The sequence below is a fragment of the Tupaia chinensis genome, unplaced genomic scaffold, assembly GCF_000334495.1.
Source record: "Tupaia chinensis unplaced genomic scaffold, TupChi_1.0 Scaffold000029_1, whole genome shotgun sequence".
In the NCBI taxonomy this organism is placed as follows: Eukaryota; Metazoa; Chordata; class Mammalia; order Scandentia; family Tupaiidae; genus Tupaia; species Tupaia belangeri.
In genome coordinates, this window is record NW_006159459.1 from 497,836 (window position 1) to 505,335 (window position 7,500).

Genomic DNA, 7,500 nt, shown 5'->3' on the forward strand with positions numbered 1-7,500 from the left:
TGCTGAACCTTTTTTGCGGAAGTTGTACCTTGCTCTAGCCCTTTGCTCATGAAATATGTTATATATGTTTCCGTTCATGTACAGTTGAAAATATGGAAGCACAGAGAGGTGATCTAACTTGTTCTAAGTCACAGAGCACCTTAGAAGGTCAAAATCTGAACATGCAGTTGATTATCATGTTTTCAACAGATGAGAAACTGCCAGGTGTCTGAGTCAGACAGGAATGGAGACAAGAAAGGTGAAGAAAACTAGTTCCTGCCCAGAGGTGATTACACTCTGGTGTCGGCAGTGGCTTGACTGGGGAGTTCTGGGCATTACATCTGATTGTACCTACTGCTGGATCTCTGAGGACTGCAGAAGTGTATAAACAAACCTGGGACTGCCCAGGAGCAGAACACCTGGTAAAGAAAATGCAGAGAGACAAGTGACAATATGCAAAATGGAAAAAAGTGGGCCTTATAGTTCACTGCTGTTAAAAATATAAATTTTGGGACCAGCAGTTAGCGTAATGGCTATGTCGCTGGACTCCCATGTAGTCAACTGTGGTTCGCATCCTGGACCCAGTGGCTTAAAACTCACGCCGGGCACTTGTGCGTGTGTGCCCAAGATCCCAAGAGGAGAATGGCGAAGAAGGGATTGCGGCGTGGCCATCCCCCCTGGGGAGTGATTTCTCACTTTCTGTCTCTCTGTCTCTCTCTCTGTCTGCCTGGTGAGTGCACGTACCCTATAGCAAAAACCTCTCCACAAATAAATAAATAAATAAATAAATTTGATGTTTATATACCAAAAATTGCAGCATCATTGTAATAGCTTACAACCAGGGATGATTATGTTCAACAGTGAGTGAATGTTTTATTAAATTAAGGTTACGTTCATGGACTTTTTGGATACCTATAGTAGTTTCTTAAGGATACTTAATAGCATGAGTCCTGGACCTGGCGGCTTAAAACTCATGTCAGATGTGTGTGTGTGTGTGTGTGTGTGTGTGTGTGTGTGTGCCAAGATCCTGAGAGGAGAACGGAGGAGAAGGGATTGCAGCATGGCCATCCCCTTTGGGAGGTGATTTCTTGCTTTCTGTCTGTCTATCTCTCTCTCCATCTCTCTGGTGAGTGCATGTGCCCAATAGTAAATATCTCTTTCTAAAAAATAAAAACAAAAAAACCCAAAAAAACAATAAGATTACTTAATGGCCCAGGTAAATATTCATCATCTAATGTTAATTAGACAGCCAGCATTTTAAACTATATACAGCATGATTATATTTTTCTTTCTTTTATTCTTTCCCTCGATCCTTCCTTCCTTCCTTGTACATTTTTCTTCTTTCTTTCTTTCTTTCTTTCTTTCTTTCTTTCTTTTTCTTTCTTTCTTTCTTTCTTTCTTTCTTTCTTTCTTTCTTTCTTTCTTTCTTTCTCTTTCTTTCTTTCTTTCTTTCTTTCTCTTTCTTTCTTTCTTTCTTTCTTTCTTTCTTTCTTTCTTTCTTTCTTTCTTTCTTTCTTTCATTTTTCTCCCTCCCTCCCTCCCTTCCTTCCTCCCTCTCTCTCTCTTCTTTTTTTTTTTTCTTTCTTCCATGACCAGGGAAGAAAAAGACAGAGACAAAGAGTCAGGACCCTAACAGAGTCTTCTGACTGTGATCCACCTCGAGCTGTTGCCATCACTGGATCACGGGCACATGTATGCGTGGTGTATTGAGGGAGACCCCCAGAACCTTCTCATGTGTTGTCATTGTGTCACCATTTAGCTCATGATCCTGCTTCTCTAAACACACAATATGCACACATCTGCTTTATAAGCCCTGGAAGAAAATGTATCAAATTAATGCTTGTTATTATTTCTGGGTGTTGATATTACAGGTGATTTTCTTTCTTACTCTGTTTTCCAAATTTTCTGCAAGGAGATTCCATTAACTTAATCATTAAGAAAAGAGCCTTAAAAAATCTTCGTTTATTTTTTATTTTGGACCAGAATGATTCCCTGAAATGAACTGCCTGCTGGTGACTGTTTTCAGGCTACCAATGACTTAGTCCCCTTTAGTTTGGACACAGTAATGGCCAGGAGACATTATGTGACTTGGGCCCCCTGTCCCAGGCATTTTTTACTGCTTAATGTCTGGATCTTCTGGGTAAAACAGTTCTAAGCCTCTGTAATTGCATCCATAAATGTTGCAATTGATATTTGCCCCACAGATGAAGTTTAAAGAGAGCCTAAGAAAGTGCTTTGAAAGCACTATATAAATGCAAGGTATGTCTTACATGAGAGCGAGATAAGATCAGGTATAGACTTGAATAAGATTTAGGCTCAAATCCCAAATGGCCAACTTCTTAGTTTCATGACATCAAATTACATAGCCTCTTTGAAACTTAGCTTCATATTTTGTCAAGTAGAGATATCAATGCCTTCTTTGGAAGATCAATGTGAACTAGATATCTTATACAGACATCCCGAAATGTTAGTTTCCTTCTTTCTTAGGCTGTGCTTTTCATACCCCAACCTGATTCTGAAGCAAGGACTAAGAAAAACAACAACAAAAAACAAACTCCAGCATCAGCACTTCATGTTCTAATTTTAAAGCATACTTTGATTTTTTTGATATGTTAAAAAATGTATAGACTCTCTTTTTCATTTCTCTACACTCTTATGGTTTGCACAAAGTCAGCACAGCTTGAGAAAAATCAATGTGAGGACTGCAGACAAATTTTAAGGGGTCATTTGAGCCTGGAGTCTTCTACATAAAGGCTCTGAAACTCCCATTAGGTCAGACAGAGTAGGCTGCTTTGGTGGGCTGGTTATTTCAGCTGCTAGAGCTTCTTAGATTCTGAGTTTATCTAAATATATGTGTGACATTCTGTAAATGTGCAGAACTCAGAATTTCTCAGGCTTGGTTTCCCTAGTGTCAATTGACAACCACATGTCTTAAATGTTTCCTTTAATTAACCTTCTCCATTTTCAAATCAATTTTCTCACTTCCTCATGGTGTTACTGCTATTCTAAGGAATGCAGACCTAAGGGATCAACATTTCAAAGTTCCAAAGGTTCACGTGCCAAGCTTGGAAATTTGTACACAAATTGTTACCCAGACACATCTACTGTCCCTTCTGCATACCCAGACTTAAAAATTCAAGGGCCAAGATGAAACTTTCAGAGAATTCAACCCTAACTTTTAGTAGTTGACATCTGGGCTTCCTTTTGTAAGGACATCTCCTTAGAAGAGCCATTGATGATTTTTGAGAAAGGGATCAACTCGCTTAAGGCCCTCCATGTTCTGAGAAGATGAACTTATTAGGTGTTGGTGGACTGACTGGAAAGGGTTATCTGCACATGAGATGACTATGGAGATAGATTAAAAAGGAAGAGGCAGATGAAGGACTCAGTGTAGCAGACTCTGTTGGCACCCAATTCATTTCTCTTGAGTCTTATCACCTCAGTGTGCTGGAGTTGACTTCTATGTGCTGTGTCTACCTTCCCTTAGGTGAGTATGAAGGAACAAACACCATCATACCCACCAGCCATTAAGCAAGGACTGGTAAGAGTCGATACATAAATACTCCATATCCCTTGGCCTTTGGGTGGAAGAATTCTGAGGTCTGCTGTATTAGTTTTCTATTATTGCTATACCAAGTTACCAAAACTTGGAGACCTGAAAAAATAAAACTCACAAATCTATCATCTATCAGTTCTGGAGCTGTTAAATCTGTTAATAGGACTGCCTTACTTTTTTTTTTTTTTTTTTTTTTTTTTTTTTTTTTTTTAGAGAGATTTTTGCTATAGGCTGCATGTACTCACTGGAGAGAGAGAGACAGAAAGTGAGAAATCACCTCCTCCAAGGGGGTGGCCACACTGCAATCACTTCTCCAGTCTCCTCTCGGGATTTTGGGCACACATGCATATGTGGTTTTTAAATTTGTTAAAGGGGCCGCCTTTTTTTTTTTTTTTTTTTTTTTTTTAAAGAGGATTTTGCTATAGGGCACGTGTGCTCGCCAGAAAGACAGAGAGAGACAGAGAGATATAAAGTGAGAAATCACTCCCCAGGAGGATGGCCACACCACAATCCCTTCTCCTCCATTCTCCTCTCAGGGTCTTGGGCATACACGTACACACACCAGGTGTGAGTTTAAGCCACCGGGTCCGGGACTCGAACCACAGTTGACTACATGGGAGTTCAGCAATATAACCATTATGCCAGCTGCTGGTTCCAGGACTGCCTTACTTTTGAAGTCTCTAGGGGAGAATCTATTCCAACATTTCCAGCTTCTAGAGGCTGCCATGTTCCTTGGCCTTTGGTCCCTTCCTTCATATTCTAGGATGGCCATGTAGCACCTTCAAATCTTTCTGTGACCTTGACTGCTGCCTCTCATAAGGGCCCTCAAGATTACTTGGGCCTACTTGGACAATCCAAGATAACCTTTTCATCTCAAGATCCTCAATTTAATCGTAACTACAACATCTTTTACTATATGAGATAACATATTCTGGATATTAGGATGTGGACATCTGTGGGGGGGGAGGCATTACTTGGCTTACTAAGTGAGTGTGTTTTGTGCATTTCACAGAGTTTCCCCTCAAGGACTACACTCTACTCACCCCCAGTGCTGGTGGCTTTGTAACTCATCCTTATCTGTCTACTTTCTCTTCAGTGCATACTTATCTGTTCTCATGCTGATGTTTTTAGGACCTCCCAAGTAAGTAACTTGTACCTAAAGCCTTCTTTCAGGGTCTGCTTTGGGGAATGCCAAACTAAGACAAACATTATGAAGGAAGAAGCCCATAGGAGGTAGAGGGAGGAGTAGACTGGACCAGTGTGGCAAAATGGTAACAGTGGGAAGGCAGAGAGGGATCACCTTTGAGGGGATGATACTGCATTTCATTTTAGTTGTGGAAACACCAGGACAACACAGTGGAAATGGTGGAACTAGAAGTAGAATGTCTTCTAAGAGGTGAAGTTTTTGAGGCATGTGGGAAAAGGCTGTGCTTAGAACTTTTTCTTTTTTTTTTTTTTTTGATGGTAACAATTTATTAATGAAACAAGTAAGATATATAAAGGACACTGCTGTCATTCAAAGTAAGGAGAATAATTTCCATTCTGGAGGCAGACTGTCAGTCCTAGAGGAGCTTGAAATGTCTAAAGCATGGGCTCACATCTTCCCTTTCAGAAATCATTTTCATCTTCTTAGTGAACTCTATCTATACCATAGGCAGGCACTGTTCTCAACACACTACTTGTTTTATCACATGAAATTCTCATTACAATCATATGTGGTCTACTAGTCTTCCCAGTCTACTTTAGTTGAACTAAAGATCAGAGAGGTTAAGTAACTTGTCCAAGACTCTATAGTAAATGGTAGAAGCAGGATTTGGAACCAAATTGATTCAATTCCTGAGCCTGAAGTTTTAATCACCACATTCTCCTGCCTTGGCTTTGATGACAAAGAGAAGAGGATTTGGGACCAGCAATTAGCGTAATGGCTATGTCACTGGATGCCCATGTAGTCGACCGTGGTTTGAGTCCCAGACCCGGCAGCTTAAACTCATGCTGGGCGCGTGTGCGTGTGTGCCCAAGATCCCGAGAGGAGAATGGAGGAGAAGGGATTGTGCTGTGGCCATTCCTCCTGGGGGGTGATTTCTGACTTTCTATCTCTCTGTCTCTCTCTCTCTGTCTTTCTGGTGAGCACATGTGCCCTCTAGCAAAAACCTCTTTAAAAAAAAAAGAGAGAGAGAGAGAGAGCGAAGAGGATTTTAAAAAGGCTCCTTCAAGTCTCTTGAAAACCAGCTGTCCATAGCATGGACTTCTTGTATTAGATGCTTGCTCAATATTCTTCAAAGTGAAGTCTCATTCCTCTCCACCATCTATAAACTAATCACATCAGGCCTCATTTTAATTGCATTTAATTTAATTTAATCCCATTATTTAATTTAATCCACCTAATTTAATTCCACTTTTATACAATCCAAGTCTAGAACCTGTGAGTCAAATAATCTAATAACCCCAGACAAACTGGAGAACGTAAAGTCCCAGAAACCTGCCCTAGATGGAAATCACTGGTAAAGGTACAAAGTACACAGATAGAATCTCTTGTTTTTATTCTGACTATTAATAACCATATACATTTATACTAATCACTTAATACCTCTCTCTGACTGATTTCATTTCTCAATGCAGAGGTAGAATTAATAAGACCTGCCCCTTGAGAGTTTTCATAGGGTTAAATGGAAAATTCCATGTGAACTTGCTTTGAGTTCTATCATAATAGCGGCAATCAAGCTGATTCAGAACACAATAGGCCTTTTGTTTTCCCTCATGAATACAGGTTTTAGTCAACTCGTTCTCAGCAAAGTGTCCTCTGTACAATCGGTGCTCCTCAAATAATTGTTTTTGATAATGAAGATAAACACCTTGCTGCCAAGTAATCTATGCTCCACTTTCTCCAGTTGGAACTGGCTTATGTTGAGTAGGTACTCTGATAAACCCTCTTACTAAGTTTAAATCCACCTTCTTTGTCAGAAACAAACTACAGTATGTTCTCTATGTGCTTGACATATTTCTAAATGGTAAAATAATGAATAGTCACTGGTCGAACAACAGAACATTTGGCTTTTTGGTTTATTTTTGATCACACTTGGGTAATTTTTATTTAGAATCTATTATATCAAGGGTTCTCATGGATTGTGGTCTTCCACAATATGAGAAATCTTCAAAACATTCATGAAAAATGCATACTATGAAAAAACTATGCAAGGACTCCCAAATTTTTGCACCAGAAGAAACTTGTACTTTAATCTCATTTTCCCACAAACTTTCTGAAATCCCCTTGTAATAGCTAAAACAACTGACATCTGCATATTGCTTTACAGTTGGCAGGTGGCTTCCTATAGTTAGATGTTTCTCAAACTTCAGTCATTTTTATAACATAGCATATTTTGCCACATTTTCATAATTTATGCTCTATTTACCAAGCTTTTTACTTTAAATGAACATGCCTTTAAAAACAATTTAAATAAGTTTATTTAAAAAATGAACTTCATGTCAGTACCATAACTAGAAGACCAATATTGTTGGCAATAAATAGAATGTAAATAAAGGCAATTATTTAGTCATTCTCCAAACTATACTATATTTCTAACTATATTTCCAAACATCCTGTTTTATACCATAAATATATACATTTTTATCTTTCAATTAAAAATTAAATATGTTCCAATCACAGTGGTGCAGGCAGTAGGAATACTGCTGTGAGATGCCGAAGGCCATAAGGAAGGTTCTGGGTTCATGTCCTGGTCTGCTGGAACACATAGGGTGTGTTTGTGACCTTGGTTGGCTGCAAGGTAGGGAGGATTATGGTGTGAAGACCCTGTTAAGAACTCCTCTCTCTCTCTCTTTCTCATGAAAGAAAGAAACTTAAAATGGCCAATAATGTAAAAATGAAAGTAAACAAATGCAGTGAAAACTAAACAATATTGCTGTTTCTGCTTGATACTGTGGTTGGGTGAAAGTTCCTGATCCTGAGA

At 39.2% G+C, this 7,500-nt stretch overlaps 1 protein-coding gene across 5 annotated transcripts in view; it reads right to left on the minus strand.

Annotated features, from left to right (window-relative positions):
• Positions 1–7,500, minus strand: part of SLC24A2 (solute carrier family 24 member 2) — a 289,619-nt gene that overhangs the window by 204,489 nt on the left and 77,630 nt on the right. The window lies entirely within an intron of this gene.